General features: G+C 40.4%; 1 pseudogene; it reads right to left on the reverse strand.

Moving 5' to 3' along the window:
• Window positions 1–3,191: 3,191 nt before the first annotated feature.
• LOC133552151 (uncharacterized) lies at window positions 3,192–18,394 on the reverse strand (annotated as a pseudogene).
• Between the last annotated feature and the right edge of the window lie 5,346 nt (window positions 18,395–23,740).

Genomic DNA, 23,740 nt, shown 5'->3' on the forward strand with positions numbered 1-23,740 from the left:
TACACATTACACATATATATGTGGGTTATACTGTTTGTATATATATATATATATATATATAAACACATTTATATATGTGTAAGTAGACATATATACACATATATACATACAAATAAAAGTCAAATTTCACATTTATTGTAAACTTTATTGCACAGAATCAACATTTTACTGAAAGGGCTCATGGCTTTTTTTTAGTGCTCTTTTAATATTCGCCGTGTGTAACACACTAGAGCTGACAGCAGCCTATGGTGAGCATTATGATAACAGACCCGTGGCAAAAACATATGTCACGGGTGTTCATTTGCGGCCAGCGGCACATTCTCAAAATACTATAAAAAAAACTAAGATAAAAAGTGGAATAAAAGAGCAAATATGATGTCGGTGGACCGACATCATATTGAACCCTCTGAGTTAGGAATGGGATGGCACTTCAAGTTTATATGTGAGTCAAGGCAGGTGGCCAAATACTTGGTAATATAGTGTATACACACACACACACACATATATATATATGTACATCTATACATATATATATGTACATCTATACATATATAGATACATACATATACACACACTATGTATATATATATATGTACATCTATACATATATATATGTACATCTATACATATATAGATACATACATATACACACACTATGTATGTATATATATATATATATGTACATCTATACATATATATAGATACATACATATACACACACTATCTATCTATCTATATGTATGTATATATATATATACAAATACACACACACACACACATTAATATATATACATACATCATTATATATATACATACATCATTATATATAAATCCACGTGAATATAAAGGCATAACACATGTAAAAAATATATCGGCAGACTTGACGTTGGTGTAAAAATTTAAGTGATGAATTAAAAAAAAAAAAAAAAAAAGACTTATTTGTTTAAATATTTTTATAACTGAAACCTGAGGGGAGCCCTAAAGGTAAAAAAAACCCACTATATATTGTGAAAAGTATCAAAATGCTTTCATTTTTCAGTGTGCGGCCCTCAGTGGAAAAAGTTTGCACACCCCATGTGTATACACTTGTTTAGGGCCACACACTGTGGGGGCCACTTCACCATTGCCTGGGCTTTTTAAAATGTTATTTTAAATCTGTTAGTCATAAAATACCACCTCAAAAAATTTGAGATAACATTTTTTGGGGGGGGGTCAAAGTTCAATGAGAACTTTTGAATCCAATCAGAAGGAAAACAAAGACTCCAAGTGGCACCTATTCGATTCCGTTCAATAGGCATGTGTTATATTCCAGATAATGTTCATATGAAAAATTTAAAAAAAGGTAGATATAACCAGAGGGGAAAGAAAGCCGAAGTCTGCCATCAAAAAGCCAAATTGTCATTGAAATAAATCAACACTAGCAGTTAACATTTTGTTATTGTCCTCAAAATAAATAACTCCATTGCCACGTATTAAACAATTATTGACCTATTTTATACAGCACTATCAATACATTATCACTTTCACCATATTTCTCACAATCAATAACATTTAATTAGCACTTAACCAAGTTTTTTAAATAATCTATTTGAAGCCAATTCAAAACTGCTATGCCGCAAAGGACATGTATCTAAAAAGTAGCCTAAACAAAATAAATGGACAAAAACGACAAACCCACTAATGTGAATTATATTATTTCATTTAGACATAATATGTTTGCAGAAAATGTTCGGCTGTCATATAAACTCAAATAGTACGATCGTTTATAAAAACATGGTTGCAAATCTGTCACAATGACGGCGTTTGAGGCGATGCTAAATTAGCAATTATCTCTATGAGCTTTTGGATATAAAAGGCCTGGGTTAATACATTCTTGTTGCCAGTGAATACATTTTTTTTTTAAATCAGTTTTTCTCTTGTTCATTCTCTCTGTCGTCATGTGTAATTGGATATAATAACTACAGTATTTTGATAAGGCTGCCTTTACTCATTTAAGAAAGTCTCCTATCTCCACTAGAGGGTGCTGTTGTACTGAGCAAGATTCTGTCTCCACTGCAGAACTTTTCTCACCAAGTACCACATTGGGGGAAAAAAATGGCTCTCTAAGTGCCACCATGATGGCCAACATTAAAATATAGTAGCGTAGCAGGCCTAAGTATTCATTAAAAACATTTTTTTGTAACATTACACAGTTTGAACAGTAACACTGTTTGAATTTAGGAGGATAAAACACTGTACTTTAATCGAGGGGATTCTTTGGCGTACTACTAGATGGAGCCCGCGTACCACGGTTTGAGAATCCCTGCTCCCAGACTATAAACATGGGGATTTTGAAAACATTTTTCGCCATGCGTTTGTATTCATATGAACGATTTCCATACTATTTAATTTGATGCATGTTTTGGACAAAAAAAAATGAAATAAAACGAATTCTTTAATTAAATGAAATTATTTTTTCAAAGTTTATGAACTTCCATTCATATTTTGTTGAAGTATTATCCAATAATTACATTTATAAAGTATTTATGAATTGCTGCTATTTTTTTTAGAATATTTATAATAAATCTCAATTGTCCCTTGGCATACCTTCACGTACCCCCAATAAGAGCACTACTGCTCTACATGTCATCGCGTACGCTTTTACACCATGCAACCAAAGTGACGACTCTGTAACGTTTTGTGTGAGACTTGTGCAGAACTACGGAAGAGGCTGCAAGACGTACTTGGTCAACAGACATACAGGTCACACTGAGGGTGGCCGTATAAACAACTTTAACACTGTTACAAATATGCGCCACACTTTGAACCCACACCAAACAAGAATGACAAACACATTTTGGGAGAACATCCGCACCCTAACACAACTTAAACACAAGAGAACAAATACCCAGAACACCTTGCAGCCCTAACCCTTCCGGGCTACAATATACACCACCTCAACCGACGCAAGTAGGGAGGGTGGGGGCGTGGGGGGTTGGTTGTAGCGGGGGTGTATATATTGTAGCCTGGAAGAGTTAGGACTGCATGGGATTCTGGGTATTTGTTGTGTTGTGTTTATGTTGTATTACGGTGCAGATGTTCTCCCGAAATGTGTTTGTCATACTTGTTTGTTGTGGGTTCACAGTCTGGCACATATTTGTAACAGTGTTTAAGTGTTTTTTACGGCCACTTTCAGTGTGACATGTATGGCTGTTGATCAAATATGTCTTGCAATTGCACATGTGCGTACAACACAGTCGGGTGCAACATATAATTGGGTTTGCACGCTGTTTGTACAGGATGTAGAGGGCGCTAATGGCAGTGCCATTATGGCACCCCCTGAATATTGTTGATTAGGTCAAACTTGTCAAAGATTACGAGAGAGAATGGATGCCCTGAATTCAGGGGACTCTCGGGAAAATTGGGAGCGTTGGCAAGTATGATGCTGTCAAGCGGCGTTCAAATTAAACTCGCGGGCCGCACCAACATTAAATTGTCATATCGACGTACGGGCTGCAAAATAATGTCTCGCGGGCTGCAATTGGCCCGCGGGCCGCATGTTTGAGACCCCTGCACTAAGTGGAGCGGTGTAAATTTGCCGTTATGTAATTATCAGTGAGGGAGCAGGGAGGGGCTAGGAATAAGTCTGGTGTTGACCCAGCTGAGGGTGTAGCAGCTGCGTGCGTTCTCCACGCTGCGTTTCAGGACGCTGTGCCCCCCGCCTGCGGAGTTGTGCACCAGCCTGAGCCCCCGAGGCCCAGAGTCCTCGCAGGACGCTGAACCAATAGCGGAGCACCTGCTCCTCGCTCCCGCCCACCTCGAACCCCGCCCAGTGCAGGTGCACCTTGGCCACCAGGTGATGGATGCGCCGCGAGGTCCCCACTTCCACCCACTTCTGGAAGAGACGCCACTCGGCACTGAGCAGGTCGGCGTACAGGAAGTGCACCTGGGGGGGAACATAGGGATGTTGACATCATCATAAAGCAGGGATGTCCAAAGTGCCATCATTCTTAAAATACTATTAAAAAAACATTAAAAAGTGGAATGAAAAAGAAAACATGGCATGAAACAAACAAAAAATAGAAAAACTTAAAATTAACACTGGACAAGTTGCCACCTCATCTGCGATGAGGTAGCGACTTGTCCAGGGTGTACCCCGCCTTCCGCCCGATTGTTTCTGAGATAGGCACCAGCGCCCCCCGCGACCCAAGGGGAATAAGCGGTAGAAAATGGATGGATAGATAAATAAAATTAACAAATAGATTTGAAGTTGATCGACAGACTTAAGCGATAAAAGTAAAAAAAAAAAAAAAAAAAAAAAAGGAAATATTTACTTATTAACACTTTTACAAGTGGGGCCCTTTTGGATCCACAATCATTTTAGCAAGTTTTTATTTAAAAACTGTCATTGTTAAAAAAACAAACATGTTATGAATTATTGACATATTTAAGGCTCAAATAACTTAACATCAAATATTCCATTTTGTAATATTTTGGAGGTGGGGGGGGGGGGGGGGAAATATGGCATTTTGTGTGTGTTTGTCAAATAAACTTTTTTCTTTGACAAAAAGGGCATAAAGCAAACCAAAAAATACTAAAAACTTAAAATTAACGAATAGATATGAAGTTGATGGAAAGACTTAAGCCATCCACCCATCTTCTTCCGCTTATCCGAGGTCGGGTCGCGGGGGCAGCAGCCTAAGCAGGGAAGCCCGGACTTTCCTTATCCGCAGCCACTTCGTCCAGCTCTTCCCGGGGGATCTCGAGGCGTTCCCAGGCCAGCCGGGAGACATAGTCTTCTCAATGTGTCCTGGGTCTTCCCCGTGGCCTCCTGCTGGTCGGACCTCCCTAGGGAGGCGCTAGGGTGGCATCCTGACCAGATGCCGGAACGACCCATCTGGCTCCTCTCCATGTGGAGGAGCAACGGCTTTACTTTGAGCTCCTCCCGGATGGCAGAGCTTCTCACCCTATCTCTAAGGGAGAGCCCCGCTCATTTTGGCCGCTTGTACCCGTGATCGTGTCCTTTCGGTCATGACCCAAAGCTCATGACCATAGGTGAGGATGGGAACGTAGATCGACCGAGAAATTGAGAGTTTTGCCTTCCGACTCAGCTCGTTCTTCACCACAACGGATCGATACAGCGTCCGCAATACTGAATAGGCCGCACCGATCCGCCTGTCGATCTCACGACCCACTCTTCACTCACTCGTGAACAAGACTCCTAGGTACTTGAACTCCTCCACTTGGGGCAGTGTCTCCTCCCCAACCCGGAGATGGCATTCCACCCTTTTCCGGGCGAGAACCATGGACTCGGACTTGGAGGTGCTGATTCTCATTCCGGTCGCTTCACACTCGGGTGCGAACCGATCCAGTGAGAGCTGAAGATCCTGGCCGGATGAAGCCATCAGGACCACATCATCTGCAAAAAGCAGAGACCTAATCCCGCGGCCACCAAACCAGATCCTTTTAACGCCCTGACTGTGCTTAGAAATTCTGTCCATAAAAGTTATGAACAGAATGCGTGACAAAGGGCAGCCTTGGCAGAGTCCAACCCTCAGTGGAAACGTGCCCGACTTACTGCCGGCAATGCGGACCAAGCTCGGACACTGATCATACAGGGAGCGGACCGCCACAATAAGAGACAGAGAGCGAGAGAGTTATAATAAACGAGAGCTGAGAGAGTTATGATAAACGCGCATGCGTCTCCAGGCTCTGCTTTTTATCCATAGATTTATCAGATTTTAGTTTTTATTATCTATAGCAGGGGTGTCAAAAGTGTGCCCCGCAGGCCATTTGCGGCCCACAGCTAATGTTTTAAAGGCCCACGGCACATTCTAAAAATACTATTAAAATAAACAAAAGTGAAATAAAAAAGCTTAAAGGCTAAATGTAATTTAGAAAAAGTTGCAACGTTGACTAATAAAACAAAGCCGTTTTTTTTTCTTTCAAACTGTCATTGCTCAAAACATAATATTGAATCAAAATCAATGTTATTATGAATTATTGACCTATCCAAGGTTCCCATTACTTCACATCAAATATTCCACAGAGAAAAATATTTTTGGTGGAAGATTTTGCTATTTTGGTAAACAAATAACCCCAAAAAGTATTTTTTTTTGTTTTCTTACTGTACCGAAAATGAACCGAACCGTGACCTCTGAACCGAGTTACGTACCAAAATTCCTGTGTACCGTTACACCCCTAGGGAAAATATTGCATATTTTAGCTATTTAACATCAATGTGGGTGTAAATATTGTCTATCTGTGTTGGCCCTGTGATGAGATGGTGATTTGTCCAGGGTGTAGACCGCCTTCCGCCCGAATGCAGCTGAGATAGGCTCCAGCACCCCCCGCGACCCCAAAGGGGACAAGCGGTAGGAAATGGATGGATGAACATAAAAAACTGGCTTTTCTTTGACAAAATTATAAACAATAACAATGCAATACGTTTTCATAACATGGTCACTAATGCCTACTTTCTCTTGTTAAATTCTTATTTTACTGTTATATTTTTATTTCCATTGTTGCTTTTAATTTTTTATTCTTATTGTAATATTTCTTTATTTTGTTTCCATTTAAAACCCCATTATTTACTTTTAAAAAAAATATATATTTCAACTCCGTACACTGCTGCTGGAATTTTAATTTTCCTGAAGGAAATCTGAAGGAATCAATAAAGTACTATCTATCTAAAAAGGGCAAAAAAAACATAAGAGGCTGAAGTTGATTGAGAGATTTAAGCGTTGAATAACTATAAATATGTGACAATTTTTTCAAATTTTTATGACTTGAGAGGGAGTTCTAAAGGAAAAAATAAATCTTCTGTATTGGTATCAAAATGGCCCCTGCATGCTGTCCTCAGTGGAAAAAGTTTGAACACCCTTGTAAAGGAGCACAGCCTGGTTATGTCGCTCCCCCTTGTGGCCATCGGTTGTAACTGAGCTTCCGCTGTCTGTCTTTAACTGTTGCCATGGCAGCTCCAGATGGCCGCAGAGCCCTGTTGCTATAGGAACGTGCAAGTCGTCTGCAGCCTGCTGATTGCGACAGGTGTGTGCAGGTGCGTCTTACCACTGGGTGTCCCAGTGTCGCCATGATGTCCCCCAGCGTTTGCGGCACGCTCGCCTTACGCCTCCTCGCCGCCCGCCACTCCGGCCACATCCTGTGGCGGCGCGGCGCGTCGCCCGGCCCAGCTGTTGCCACGGCGACCACCCGAAGCATCGGTGCCGGCGGGATCAAAGCGGTGGACTTGGCATCCCAGCCCCGACATCGTCTTTAGGAAGTCGGCGTCTCCCCCGTCCAGGCTGGGGGCGAGAGAAACGCGTTCAATTATTTATTGGAGTCCACACACACACGCACACACACACACCTGAAGGAGTAGGCAACCCAGGGCGCGTCCGCAGCGGGGAGCAGCCATTCCTCGGCACACAGCAGCCAGAGAGGCCAGGCTGCAGGGCGGCGTGTGGCATGAACCTGACCCGGGAGGAGCGCCCCGGAGCAGTTCACCTGGAGCCCGCGCCACAAGAAGAAGTGAGGAAGCAGCATTTCTGGCATGAACAATGAGTTGGAGCAAAGTGGAAGATGACCTTTGGGGGGCCCCATGAAGGAGGCCCCTGTCAGTGGAAAACTGGATTATGTCCATCATTCATTGCACATGATGTTAGGATAATATTCTGGCTGCAAGTACACAGTTAACACGTGTTTGTGGATGATGTCGGAATATGTGCAGATTTTTTTTTCAGTAATTTTTTTTTCATTCAGTTCTACATTTTTCAGTTTTCAAACTAATTTTCTTATTTTTTACAGTAATTTTTTTCAGTTTTCGACCTTTGTGTTTTAGATTTCAAAATTCTAATTTTCAATTCTAGTCTTATTTTTTTACAGTTTATTTTCTCTCTCAGTTTTTTCCAGATTCCTTTTTGGTTGATTTTTTTACCCTTTCAGATCTTGTTCATTCAAATCTTATTATATTTAATTTTTTCAATATCCAGATCTTTTTTTTTCCAGGTTTGAATCTATTTTTTAATAGTTTATTTTTTGCTTTCTTTGTCAGATTAATTTAAAAAATGTTGTTACAGTTAATTTTTTATTTTAGATCTTTTTTAATTCAAATCTTATTTTTTCCGTATTTTTTTATGTATTTTTATACACTTTTATTTAATAAATTGTGTTCTGTTTTTAATTTTTTTATTTCACCTTTAGATTACATTTTTACAGCAATTTTTTTATTTCAGTTTCCGATCATTTTAATTTTAATCTTACCCTTTTTTCAGTTTAATTTATTTTCTTTCAGTTTGAGCTATTTTTCAGATTCAAATCTTTTTGTAAAAGTATTTTTCTTCAGTTTTTTTAAAATTAAAATTAAAAGCTTTTTTCCATTTAATTTTTTCCTTTCAGTTTCCGATTTTTTTTAACAGTTTGTTTTTCTTTGCGTTGCAAATCTTTTTTAGTTGAGTATTAATTTTTCCAGTTTATTTTTTTCTTTAATTTATAGATCTTAGATTTTTTTTCTTTCTGTGTTGAATCTTTTATTAAGATTCAAATCTTTCTTTATTTTTTTACAATTCTTTTTTCTTTCAATTTCAGATTAAAATATTTTCTTTCAGTTTTAGATCTTTTTTTCAGGTTTAACTCTATCTTTTTTTTTTTATTTTCAGTTTCAGTTTTTTTTTTCCAATTTCAAATCTTTTTTATTGTTAATAGCTTTCACATTATTTTGAGATAATATGCCTGCAAATTCGGCATTCGCTCTTAGAATATTTGCAAATGTCTTTTCACTGCTTCAAATGGTCAATATTTAGTTGGTTATTTAATAGTAATTACAGTAAATAGGACACAGTGGTGTAATGCTACAACACAATTAGAGATGTGCATTGGTCTGAGGGCGATATCCAGAAGAGAGGCTGACCATAGCCCCAATTCCCTTGTAGAAAAACCGCCACACCCAGGAAGTGAATTAGGGGCGACGGTCAGAGACGACATCCAGGGGGATGCCATGTTGCTTGACCAGATTCAGGCCAAAGAGGTCAGCAGTCTCTGAAGAGGAGGGGAGCTTCGGAAGGGGGAGAAAATGTGCAGCTTTAGAAAATCGGTCAACGATAGTTAGTATAGTCGTGTCACCAAGGGATACAGGAAATCCGGACAAGAAGTCCAGAAGGACGTGTGACCACAGTCGGCCAGGGACAGGTAGGGGGTGTAGGAGACCTGCCGGCGAACTGTGGGATGCCTTATTACGAGCGCATGTGGTGCAAACGGCGACAAATTCCCTGGTGTCGGTCTCCATAGACAAACACCAGAACTGTCTCCGGAGGAACGATAGTGAGCGTTGGACCACCGGATGGCAAGAGAAGATGCTGGAATGGCCCCAGTCCAGTACCTTGGGTCGAAGCGCACAATGAACAAAAAACTTGTTCGGTGGTCCGCCGCCTGGTCCTGGGTCACAGCGCAAGGCGGCCTTCATCAAGTTCTCCATGTCCAATGTGACCATGCCCACAATCCTAGCGAGAGGGATGATAGGCTCTGCTGTAGGTGTGCTGGTGGGCTCCTCCATGAATTCATTGCCTGGAGAGGGCATCAGACTTGGTGTTGCGAGAGCCAGGCCTGAACGAAAGAGGATAATCAAAACGGCAAAAAAACTGGGCCAAGCGTGACTGACGGTCATTCAGTCTTTTGGCAGAGCGGATGTGAGTAAGGTTGCGGTGGTCCGTCAACACCAGGAACGGGAGTCTGGCCTCCTCCAGCCAGTGCCACCACTCCGACAAAGCCTCATGGACAGCAAGTAGGTCCCTATTCCCAGCGTCATAGTTGCGCTCTGCCGGAGAGAGACGCCTGGAAAAATAGCAGATGGGTGTACCAAGTTGTCGGAACGAGAGCGCAGAACGAGTTGTCCGGTTCGATGTGGGTGAGGACAGGGCGGAAACACAGCTCTCCTTTAGGCCCTTGAAGGCCACACTGGCTTCCTTGGTCCACTGGAAGGGAAGGAGAGTAGAGTTAATGACATGGAGAGGTCCAGCTACCCTAATGAAGTCCCGGATGAAGCGACGATAAAATCCAGCGAATCCGAGAAACCGTCTTAGTCCAGTAGGGTAGGTGGGTTGGGGTCAGTCCCTCACAGCCTCGACTTTCTTGGGATCTCTCAATGATATACCCTCAAAATCCCACAGAATGTGCGTGAAACTCACACTTCTCAGCTTTCACTAACAGTCTGTTCTCCAGCTGCTGTTGCAAGAACAGGCGGACATGTTGTTGATACTCCTGCAGGTTCTGAGAAAAAAATCTAAATTTCATCAACATAGACCACGGCGAAGTGGCCCAACATGTCCTGCAGAACGTCATTAACTAAGGCCTGGAAGACAGCCAGGGCATTATTCGAAATGTCCAAGATGGATGTTGAAGGCCGTCTTCCATTCATCACCCTCCTTGATACGCACCAGGTGGTCAGCGTTGAGGAGATGTAGTTTACTAAATATGGTGGCGGGAGAGAGGGGCTGGAAAGATGAACTCAGGAGGGGTGGAGGATACTTGTTTTTGATCGTAATGCAGTTCAGCTGTCGATAGTCAATGCAGGGCCTTAATGACCCGTCCTTCTTGTTCACAAAGAAGAACCCTGCTGCCATCGGGGACTTAAAGCGGGTGATGATGCCTGAGGCAAGAGATTCAGAGATGTAGTACTTCATGGCCTGTTTCTCGGGCAGAGAAAGCTTGTAAAGCCGGCTGGAGGGAAGGACAGCGTTGGGAAGCAGATCAATAGCGCAGTCATAGGGTCTATGCGGCGGAAGGGAAAGTGCACGTTCCTTGTCAAATACTGCCGCTAGATCATGGTACACAGAGGGAACATTGGAGAGATCCGTGGGAGGTGAGATGGTCTTAGGTCTGCCGGCTGGGGAGACTGACGATTTGAGGCAGTGTGCGTAGCATGCAGTGCTCCATGCTAGGACCTTGCCCGTGGACCAAGAATTATGGGGTCGTGTTTACGGAGACATAAGCGTCTGAGAACTAAGGGAGTGACGGGCGCGTCAAGCACCCAGAGGCTGATGGTCTCAGTGTGGTTCCCCGAGAGGGTCAGGGATAGTGCCTCTGTGCGGTTCTTTATGGGGCTGAGTGGATGTCCGTCCAGGGCTTGCACATGTAAGAAAGTCTCCAGGGGTATGAGGGTTATTCCAGCATGGCGAGCATACCCCTGGTCAATGAATGCTGTCGTCCGCTCCAAAATCCAGGTTGGCCCCCACGGACAGAGTTTGAGATTTCAATGACAGGGTCGCCGGAAAAAGAATGCCTGGGTCCTCGTTAGTTTGGGGAACGGAGGTATGGCTCACCAGGAATCCCCTAGCTAGTGAGCATTGTTTTTTGGCCGGGAATTTCTAAAAAATTGGGGAATTTCTGGAAAAGCGGGAATTTTTTTGAAAATTGTAAAAAACTTGAATGTTCTAAATGAGTGGTTCTCAACCTTTTTTCAGTGATGTACCCCCTGTGAACATGTTTTTTAATTCAAGTACCCCCTAATCAAAGCAAAGCATTTTTGGTTGAAAAAAAAGAGATAAAGAAGTAAAATACAGCACTTTGTCATCAGTTTCTGATTCGTTAAATTGTACAACATTTGTAGTGGTCTTTTTTGAACTATTTGGAAAGAAAAATATAAAAACTAAAAACTTGTTGAAAAATAATCAAGTGATTCAATTATGAATAAAGATTTCTACACATAGAAGTAATCATCAACTTAAAGAGCCCTCTTTGGGGATTGTAATACAGATCCATCTGGATTCATAAACTTCATTCTAAACATTTCTTCACAAAAAAGAAATCTTTAACATCAATATTTATAGAACATGTCCACAAAAAATCTAGCTGTCAACACTGAATATTGCATTGTTGTATTTCTTTTCACAGTTTATGAACTTCCATTCATATTTTGTTGATTATTCAATAAATATATTTATAAAAGATTTTTGAAATGTTGCTATTTATATATTTTTAAAAAATCTCATGTACCCCATGGCATATCTTCAAGTACCCCCAGGGGTACGCGTACCCCCATTTGAGAACCACTGATCTAAATGAGTGAAAATGGTTGGTTTTGGAATTTTTCAAATCGGTCGAGAAATGTTCAAGTAGTAACATGTTGAATTGAGAAATGGCGTTACAGAATTTAAGGCATTTCAGGAAAAGCGGGAAACCTTTCCATTTCCTAATTAAGAGTGTTTTAGTTTTTGAAAATTGTGAAAGGAGTAGTCGCCAGAAAAAAGGGTGGAAATAGGGCTTTGGAAACCCAGGAATTCTGGAAAATCCTGGAATTTTTTTAACCTGGGAAAACATGTAATTTAAAATTCCAGGATGATGGAATGTGTTGAAGGTGAGAATGGTTTGAATCGGTTGAAAAATGTGGAAATGGTGGAAAAATGGACAATTCATTTTGAACGGGAAAAACGTCTAGGAAAACCTGGAATTTTGGGAAATATGGGAATTTTTGGAATTTGCCAAGGCAAAGCCCGCGATTCCCGAATGGGCAGAACAGTTTGAAGTTGGAACGGTTTGAATCGGGTGAAAAATGTGGAAGGTAGAGCGCGCCAAAATGTGGAGAAGAAGAAGAAGTTTAAAAAAAAACGTGTGTGAATGCTTTGGAGCTTTCACACAATTAATAATGAAATCCAGAGGCAAATTCATACATTATTTGGCGTTACAAGCGGCCGTCTAATGGCAGCCATAACTGCAATGTGACCCTTAATGAAAATGAGTTTGACATCCCTGCTGTAGAGGAATGACAGTAATGTGTGTGTGGGAGTGCTCAGGTCAAAGGTTGTGACCCAAGTCCTATACATGAGACACGCTTGCCTGAGGCAGTACCGTGATATACCATCGCAATTAACGCTGCCCCCTAACACACAAACTGAGCTATGTGGTCCCCATGGCAACACAACAAAGAGTTGGGGAATGAGTCAGAGTTTAGCCTTGAGCAGAAAAACAAGGTTTGAAGGGGGAGAATCAGGCACGGGGGCTGCTTGAGGTGACGCGTGGCCAAAACCAAACACCTCAGCGACCACTCATCAGGTCAGTTTCAGTTTTTGTGTCCGTCACTTCTTACACCCCGGGGGTTCAAAGCGCAGCGTTTTTTTTAGCGTCCTTTAATGGCATATTGTCTAAAGCAGGGGTGTCCAACGTATGGCCCGCGAACAGGTTTTATCCGGCCTGTGGGATGAGTTTGCTAAGTATAAAAATTTACCTGAAATCTTCAATGAAATAAAATGCTGTTCTAAATGTGTCCGCTAGATGTCACAATAGCAATTATTTGTATCTTTGTAGATGATGCTATATATGTACATAAAATAAACCACATGATGTTAGTACATCAGTCGAGGAAAATGATCAAACTACATAAATAACATCCTGTGATTTGATTTTGATTTTTTTTTTTGTGGTAACACCTTAGTAAGGTGAACATTTAAGTAACAAACACTTAATTAAGAGTTATTTGGACACTAGGGGAACATATTGTAGGTAAAAAAGACTTAATTTAGAGTTATTTGGTTAGTGTTAAGGTTAGGGTTGTTGTATAATAAGGCCATGCAGAATAAGGCATTAATAAGTACTTAATAATGACTAAATAAAAGCCAATATGTTACTAATTTGCATGTTAATTAGCAACTAATGAATGGTGAATATGTTCCCCATACTAAAGTGTTACCTTTTTTTTTAATCTTGATAGATTGAAAATTAACACCAATGACTTGGCTGATGAACATTATCACATCATTTATTCAGAAAGTATAAATAACGACAAATAAAGATAGAATACTATTAACCGCAACATGCAAGTAAGTGTAAAAAAAACAACATTATGATTTGTACATTTTCAGAATGTGCTCGTTCTATTTTTAAACAAAGAAAACAAACTGAAGTTGTCTTTATTTTTAAGTTAGCGTGCCGTGATTTTACCAGTCCGGCCCACTTGGGAGTAGATTTTTCTCCACGTGGCCCCCGATCTAAAATGAGTTTGACACCCCTTGTCGAAAGGGAAAAAACAAACACTCCTACAGTTGAACCTACTGGAATACTAACATTTATGTGGACAAACCGTCGCCAATGTGGACCAACTCATCAAGTTCTGGTACAGCGGGGTTCTTCTTTTTACTAAACATGGTCGACGTAATAAAATGTGAGCGTCAAATGGGTCATTTCACTGAAAAACACTAGCAGTGTTGGGAAAACTACTTAAAAAATAATAATTATAGCTACTTGTTACTTTGTCAAAAAATTAATCGAATTAGTGAATGCACTACGTTACTTAAATGTAATTGATTACAAGCGAAAGTAATTATTGCGTTACTTTAATAAATGAAAAACAAAACAAAAATATGTGACGTTTCATGAAAGCGGAGTGTTTGTGAGTGTCTTTAAAAGGCGGTGCCTGTTACCGAGTGACATCAGTGAGAGAGCCAGACAGGATATTATTAGCTCAGGTGTAACTGTTAGCTCTTGCGCGACGGAAGCTTTGTTGAATCTTTTCCCCGGATTGTGTTACCTCTGGGTATTAAAAATATTGAATGTGCTTTGATTGCAGTCTTGTCCTTTTGTCGACAAACAGGGTGTTGTAGGATTGCACACTTGTCACTTTAGGCATTGATTTGTTGTTTGTTATTCCCACCTAGTAGGAGTGTGTGTGTGTGCAGTGTACTGTGTGATGTTGCACCCTATTGGATATTAAGTTCATTTTAGTGTGGTGCTGGTTGTTGTGTGCATTAGTAAAGAATTATTTCCTGTCGGGGTGTAAATCTTGGGGCACTTAACGTTTCCATTCAATTCAGAATAGATTCTCCATTTAACATGATTCTCGATTCAAAACGACTCTCGCAATGTGTTATTTGGTATAAATATTTTTCATAACAAGTTACAGGTTAGAAAAACTCCTTCTGTTTGGCCAAAAATTTCTTTAAAAAAAAAGTAAATTATTTTTATATATATATATATATATATATATCAATCAATCAATGTTTATTTATATAGCCCCAAATCACAAATGTCTCAAAGGACTGCACAAATCATTACGACTACAACATCCTCGGAAGAACCCACAAAAGGGCAAGGAAAACTCACACCCAGTGGGCAGGGAGAATTCACATTCAGTGGGACGCCAGCGACAATGCTGACTATGAGAAACCTTGGAGAGGACCTCAGATGTGGGCAACCCCCCCCCTCTAGGGGACCGAAAGCAATGGATGTCGAGCGGGTCTAACATGATACTGTGAAAGTTCAATCCATAGTGGCTCCAAGACAGCAGTGAGAGTCCCGTCCACAGGAAACCATCTCAAGCGGATCAGCAGCGTAGAGATGTCCCCAACCGATACAGGCGAGCGGTCCATCCTGGGTCCCGACGAGCGGTCCATCCTGGGTCTCGACTCTGGACAGTCAGTACTTCATCCATGGTCATCGGACCGGACCCCCTCCACAAGGGAGGGGGGGACATAGGAGAAAGAAAAGAAGCGGCAGATCAACTGGTCTAAAAAGGAGGTCTATTTAAAGGCTAGAGTATACAGATGAGTTTTAAGATGAGACTTAAATGCTTCTACTGAGGTAGCATCTCGAACTGTTACCGGGAGGGCATTCCAGAGTACTGGAGCCCGAACGGAAAACGCTCTATAGCCCGCAGACTTTTTTTGAGCTCTAGGAATCACTAATAAGCCGGAGTCTTTTGAACGCAGATTTCTTGCCGGGACATACGGTACAATACAATCGGCAAGATAGGCTGGAGCTAGACCGTGCAGTATTTTATACGTAAGTAGTAAAACCTTAAAGTCACATCTTAAGTGCACAGGAAGCCAGTGCAGGTGAGCCAGTACAGGCGTAATATGATCAAACTTTCTTGTTCTTGTCAAAAGTCTAGCAGCCGCATTTTGTACCAACTGTAATCTTTTAATGCTAGACATTGGGAGACCCGAAAATAATACGTTACAGTAATCGAGACGAGACGTAACAAACGCATGGATAATGATCTCGGCGTCTTTAGTGGACAAAATGGAGCGAATTTTAGCGATATTACGGAGATGAAAGAAGGCCGTTTTAGTAACGCTTTTAATGTGTGACTCAAAGGAGAGAGTTGGGTCGAAGATAATACCCAGATTTTTTACAGAGTCACCTTGTTTTATTATTTGGTTGTCAAATGTTAAAGTTGTATTATTAAATAGAGGTCGGTGTCTAGCAGGACCGATAATCAGCATTTCCGTTTTTTTGGCATTAAGTTGCAAAAAGTTAGCGGACATCCATTGTTTAATTTCATTAAGACACGCTTCCAACTGACTACAGTCCGGCGTGTTGGTCAGCTTTAGGGGCATGTAAAGTTGGGTGTCATCAGCATAACAGTGAAAGCTAATACCGTATTTGCGTATGACGTCACCTAGCGGCAGCATGTAGATGCTGAAGAGTACAGGGCCAAGGACCGAACCCTGGGGAACTCCACACGTTACCTTAACATAGTCCGAGGTCACACTGTTATAGGAGACGCACTGCATCCTATCAGTAAGATAAGAGTTAAGCCATGACAGGGCTGAGTCTGAAATACCAATTCGTATTTTGATACGCTCTAATAAAATATTATGATCGACGGTATCGAAAGCAGCGCTAAGATCGAGGAGCAGCAACATAGATGACGCATCAGAGTCCATCGTTAGCAATAGATCATTAGTCAGTTTTGCGAGGGCTGTCTCAGTCGAGTGATTTGCCCTGAAACCGGATTGAAAGGTTTCACATAGATTGTTAAACGCTAAGTGCTCATTTAGCTGCTCTGCAACAATTTTTTCGAGGATTTTCGAAATAAAGGGAAGGTGAGACACCGGTCGGTAGTTTACCATGAGGTCTGGATCGAGGTTAGGTCTTTTAAGGAGAGGATGAATAACCGCTTTTTTGAATGCAACGGGAACAGTGCCCGAGGAAAGTGATAAGTTTATAATATTTAGCACTGATGGACCTAATAATACAAAAAGCTCCTTGATAAGTTTCCCAGGAAGTGGGTCAAGTAAACATGTTGTTTGTTTTATTCCATTTACACGTTGTAACAATCCTTGTAATGTTATTTCATCAAAACGAGAGAAACTATTTTGGATATTTGCAGTATCCGCCGTATATACAATCGTATCTGTGTTACTATAACCCCGTTATATATATATATATATATATATATATATATATATATATATATAGAACAATATTAAAAAAGTATACTTACAATATTTCTTTTAAAATAAATTTTTAAAACTCAATGAATTCAAAATCAGGACGATTTAAGAATAGCAATTCGGATGTGAATCGATTTTATTTTCCTGCTATGAATTCTGACGCCGTCTTGTCAACGTAAAACCGCAACAAAAGTGGCCACGTTACATCAAACGCATCGGTAACGGCTTTGTAACGTACGTACACATAATTAAATTACTCATTGTTAACGCCGTTAATATACAACATTGTAATTCCAGACATTGGCAGCTAGTGATCAGCACACGAGCCACTAGCTATTTGGTTGCATTGCCATGATTTTATCAAGGTGCTGTGATGAATAACGGATTTCCGATAACTAAAATTTGAACAGTAACACTAACTTCACTTTTTTTTTCATTGTTGATACCGTAATCGCAACATCCCTAGACCGTTTTAACCTCCATTCTACCCCAATCACCAACAAAATTTACTCGTTTATTTTTTTTTTCTCAAGATTTTTTAGCCATCGGAGGGACGATTTTTGCAAGTACAAATGCTTTAATGTCCATCCATTTTCTACTCATTGTAGTTAAACCATACAAAAAAATTGTCATTAAGTTTCTGGATCATGTCACAAGTCAATGTTCACACATCTTTTACAATAACTGCTTATGTTGACATGCAAACTTCACTGATTAAAATTTGAAATATTCCAATAGAATAAAATTGTAGATATGACATCATGTCTACTTCAATCATTCATGCAATGAACACGTTACCTGAGCATCGCGTTCTCTTGCGATACTTCCACATACCTGCAGCGAGAGCAACTCGTTCTCGTCCTCATAAGCTGGCGCGACCTCCTCCGTTTCCACTTCCGGGAGCGGCGTCCGGTCCCCGCGAGCTCTCTGCCCCGGCTCGATGCTCATGACGGACAAGGCCACCGCGGCTTCACGCTCGCCCTGGCCGGCCGCGGCGCCTCCGGGCAGTCGCGGCGCGAACACGCCGAGCTGGAGAGCGAGGACAAAAGCCACCTCCGGCCGGGGCAACGCACAGGCCCGCTGTATGGCATCCCCACTGCTGCTGCTGCGTGTGCGGGACGAGTCCGGAGGGCCCAGCTGAGACCTCCCCTCCCCGGATGGCGCGCCGTCCCTGGGGGCGAAAGAGCGCGATGGACGAGGCACATTTCTGAAGCAGCAGGGGCTCCTCTTTACCACACGTGTGACGTCACACATGACCGCACTGACCTGTTAAGATTTAAAAGTATAAAAAGACATATGTTACGAAAACACACCTCTTTTCCTCAACAACTGGTTCGTTCTTTTCTTTACTTTATTTGGAACATGAACACACTTACAGCGTAATACATCACACAATTTCATATCATTTCACTTTACATCATGTCCGAAAAAGAGTAGGAAGAAGCAACGCCAGGGTTTCCCACACATTCATTTATTTGTGGCGGCCCGCCACGAAAGAGTTACGGCCGCCACAAATGAAAAAAAATAAAATAGAATAAAAATAAAAAAATATATATTTTTTTCCGGCTTTTGACCCGCTCGCCTGCTCATAAAAGCAATGGGACTGTCTGTGAATGGAGCTTGTAGTTACATATTATATAAATATGTAAATATTATATGAATATGTATGTAAATATGTACATAGTGTTGTATTTATATTTCAACTCCGCGTTCTTCTTGGTCATCGCCGCTGCCCCCCCACAAATAGATGCCTGACCTGTGGGAAACACTGAACGCTTATTTGATCCTACCTCTTTCCCACTTCTGAGCGTATACAAATATATTCATTCATTTACTGACTTTTTTTTTTTTAAAGTAAAATGACATCTGTGAATGAGTAATATATAATTAGGGCAGTCATTAACTTACTGAGATGAAGAATATCTTATTTTCAATAAGGTTGAAAGTAATTCTCATAATTCTTCTTCTTTGTACTTTGTAAGCACTTTTCATTCGAACAACCTCTTAAACTGGGTCATATCAGTACAATGTTCAACTTCTTTACTTAATCCATTCCATCATTTAATTCCACATTCTGATATGTTAAAGGTTCTAAGTGTTGTACGTGCGTACAAATGTTTTAAGTGAGACTTCCCTCTAAGGTTATATTTCTCCTCTTTTGTTGAGAACAATTGTTATACATTCTTTGGTAGCAGATTGTAGTTTGCTTTGTACATCATATTGGCTGTTTGCAATTTTACCAAATCATCGAACACACGAATGATGTAGCAGTCCAACGGCAGTGACTAAAGTCCCACGTAACCACTTTTCCTGGGAAAACAAGCGCGTATGAGTTTTGAAACGGAGGTACGCCACACTCACACAATTCCATCATTTGTTGATGAGCGAGGGAGAACCGGGAAAGCCAAAAAAATAACAATGACTTAGTATCGATACAACTCTAGTGCATATACACAAAATTAAAATACTTGATCTTTTGCAGATTATGTAAGATTACCCCCTTCCAAAGATATGAACAGTACATAACTTTCATTGTACCTTTTCACTAACAGACATTTTAATTTATTGTGGTATTTTTTTTCTCATGTTTACTTACCTGGCAAAAAAAATGAAGAGTATCCAAGAGCAAATACCTGCTGGTTTAGCTACTGTAGTACTTTCCACTTCTGAAAGGAGATAGTCTGCAAGAAGATTTAAGAGTGAAATTTGGAAGAAAACCAGTAATGTGTCTCAAAGTACTCACCGAGAAATCTTGTCACAAACATGTATTCACCTGGTGTCTGGTTTGGCTATTTTTTGGGACACAAATTGTGGCAAAAATCACAACAAATTTGAGACGGTGGAGGTCGTATATAACCTGACTCTCGCCAGATCCATGTACTTCGCTGAGATCAACACAAATGTCTGGGCTCGAAGGCATTGCAAACTCCTTCAAGATAGCAAAAAAGAATGAACAAATCAGGATCACCGGGCGGGATTTTCATAAAAGTGACGTAGCGCCGAATGAACTTTTTGATCCAAACAACACAGAGCGAGGACTCGTGTGCTGACATGGATTCTGCTATTGCAACTGTTTTATGACATCCATCGAATATTAATAATTTAAAAGATGAACAGAGAACGCTTTTGAAGGCATTTATGTGGAGCTCAGCAAGGATCTGGCGAGAGTCAGGTCAAGTCACGTCACATACATACATACATATATAAAATTGGTGCAGTTAAGTTAAATGTGTTTTTTTTCCTGACATGGATTTGTTTCTTCAGCATTGTCCACATGTTCTCAATGGGGTTTCAGTCAGGACTTTGGGAAGGCCATTCTAAAACCTTAATTCTAGCCTGATTTAGCCTTTCCTTTACACGTGTGTTTGGGGTCATTGTCCTGTTGGAACACCCAACTGCGCCCAAGAGCCAAACTCCATTAGCTTGTCCTGAAGAATTTAGAAGTAATCCTCCTTTTTCATTGCCCCATTTACTCTCTGTAAAGCACCAGTTCCATTGGCAGCAAAACAGGCCCAGAGCATAATACTACCTCCACCATGCTTGACAGTAGGTGTGGTGTTCCTGGGATTAAAGGCCTCATATTTTCTCCTCCAAACATATGGCTGGGTATTGTGGCCAAACAGCTCAATTTTTGTTTCTTCTGACCACAGAACTTTCCTCCAGAAAGCCTTATCTTTGTCCTTGTGATCAGCAGCAAACTTCAGACGAGCCTTGAGGTGTCACTTCTGGAGCGAGGGCTTCCTTCTAGCATGGTAGCCTCTCAGTTCATGGCGATGCAAACACGCTTGACCGTGGACACTGACACCGATGTTCCAGACTCTTCCAATTAATTGCACACCTGTTTTTTGGTGGTTCTCGGTTGACTCTTGGTCACCCTGACCAATTTTCTCTCAGCAACAGGTGATAGCTTGCGTTTCTTCCTGATCGTGGCAGTGACAAAACTGTGCCATGTACTTTATACTTACGAACAATTGTCTGCACAGTTGCTCTTGGGGCCTTAAGCTGCTTTGAAATGGCTCCAAGTGACTTTTCTGACTTGTTCAAGTCAATGATTCGTTTTTCAGATCTGTGCTGAGTTCCTTTGACTCTCCCATTCTCGCGTTTGTAGATTAGATAGTACTTTATTTATTCCGTCAGGAGAGTTCCTTCAGGAAAATTTAAATTTTCAGCACAATCCCATTCAAGATCAGACAAACATTACAGGGAGACAGAACAGGATCGCTGACGGGTCTGCCGGCTTCCAGCGCCCCTTACAAAAAAGATGAGATACAGGTAAACAAGGGAGGGGGGCGGGGGGGATTTAAATAAAATAAAAAGAAGATTAAAATAAAATTAAAAAATCGGTCTTAGCCTGGGCCCTGGAGAGGGGGTGCAGACTGAGGCCAAGGGTATAAAAAAACAACAATAAAAAAAACTCATGGCCATAGAACACATCCCTCTTACATGTGTGTAAGAGGGAAACATCAAACATCAAAGAACACAGAGGACATTAAAGACATTAAAGCAGCAGATACAACCAGATACTTCTACATACAGCTATGAATAAAAAGTAAAAGAAACATATCCACTGTGGTGGCCTCTGCGATGTTCCACGCCATCGTCCGCTGGGGTAGAGGGAGCATGGCCAGAGACAGGAGCAGACCCAACAAAGCAACCAAGACAGCCGACTCCACTCTCGGCCAGTGTCCAGTCCGAATGGATGAGAGAGGATACGTCCAAGGTGACTGAGGTGTCCGACACCTGCTCACCCAGCCAAGACACAGCGAAGCTTCTCCGTCCCAGCGCTCAGTGCTAGCTCCGCAGCCCTGTCCCCCTGTAACCGAGTCTCATGACTGCATCACATGAGCCCTATTTAAATGGGCTCAGAGACGTCAACAGGTGGCGTCAATCACAATCACTGACATGAAGTTAAGAAGCCATGCCATGAAGCTAATTTGATTTGATTGTAACTGTTCTACATCACCACCATTGATAGTGTTTTTTGCTGTATGTATACTTTTGACCCAGCACATTTGCTCACATTTTCAGTAGAGCCGTAATAAATTAAAAAAAAAGAACCAAACTTAATGAATGTTTTTTGTGACCAACAAATATGTGCTCCAATCACTCTATCACAAAAAAGTAAGAGTTGTAGAAATTATTGGAAACTCAAGACAGCCATGACATCATGTCCTTCACAAATGTATGTAAACTTTTGACCATAAATGTATATATATGATCCATCCATCCATCCATTTTCTACCGCTTATTCCCTTTGGGGTCGCGGGGGGTGCTGGTGCCTATCTCAGCTACAATTGGGCGGAAGGCAGTGTACACCTTGGAAAAGTCGCCACCTCATCGCAGGGCCAACACAGATAGACAGACAACATTAACACTCACATTCACACACTAGGGCCCATATAGTGTTGCCAATCAACCTATCCCCAGGTGCATGTTTTTGGCGGTGGGAGGAAGCCGCAGTACCCGGCAGGAACCCACATATACATACATACATATATATATATATATATATACATATATATATATATATATACATACATATATATATATATATACATACATATATATATATATATACATACATATATATATATACATACATATATATATATATACATACATATATATATATATATATATATACACATACATATATATATATATATATATATATATATATACATATATATTTTTTTATATATATACGTATATATATACATATATATAATATACACACATATACATATATATATACAAATATAAGCATATATATACATACAAATAAATATATATCTATATATAGATATGTATATTTGTATGTATAAAATATTTGTTTGTATAAAGTCACCTGACGAGCAGGGAAACAGGCTTGTAGGAATGATATAGCCCCTTGTGTTTTTTCCTGATCTAACACACATATATATATATATATATATATATATATATATATATATATATATATATATATATATATATATACATATATATACATATATGTACGTATATACATATAAATTATTTATAGATATATATGTATAGTATATATATCCGTACATACATATGTATAATATATATATCTATACATATGTTTTATATATATGTATATATACATAATATATATATGTATACACATACATATAACATATATATGCATATACACACATACATACATACATACATATATATAAATATATATATACACATATATGTCTTGATTGGATTATCCGGAGAATAGTGCTCGATACCGTGGTAGAGCGCAATATGTAGGTGTGGGAAAAAATCACAAGACTACTTCATCTCTACAGATCTGTTTCATGAGGGGTTCCCACAATCATCAGGAGATCATCTCCTGATGATTGAGGGAACCCCTCATGAAACAGATCTGTAGAGATGAAGTAGTCTTGTGATTTTTTCCCACACCTACATATATACACATATATATATGTATATATATACACACATACTGTATATATACATATACGTATATATACATATACAAATATATATACATATGCACATATATTTTTTTTTAGCCCAATACAGCCCCCATTTCAAAACATTTGGACACCCCTGGTCTACTTCCATGGGCTGCATCGTTAGCC

This window comes from Nerophis ophidion, linkage group LG04 (assembly GCF_033978795.1).
Source record: "Nerophis ophidion isolate RoL-2023_Sa linkage group LG04, RoL_Noph_v1.0, whole genome shotgun sequence".
Classification (NCBI taxonomy): Eukaryota; Metazoa; Chordata; class Actinopteri; order Syngnathiformes; family Syngnathidae; genus Nerophis; species Nerophis ophidion.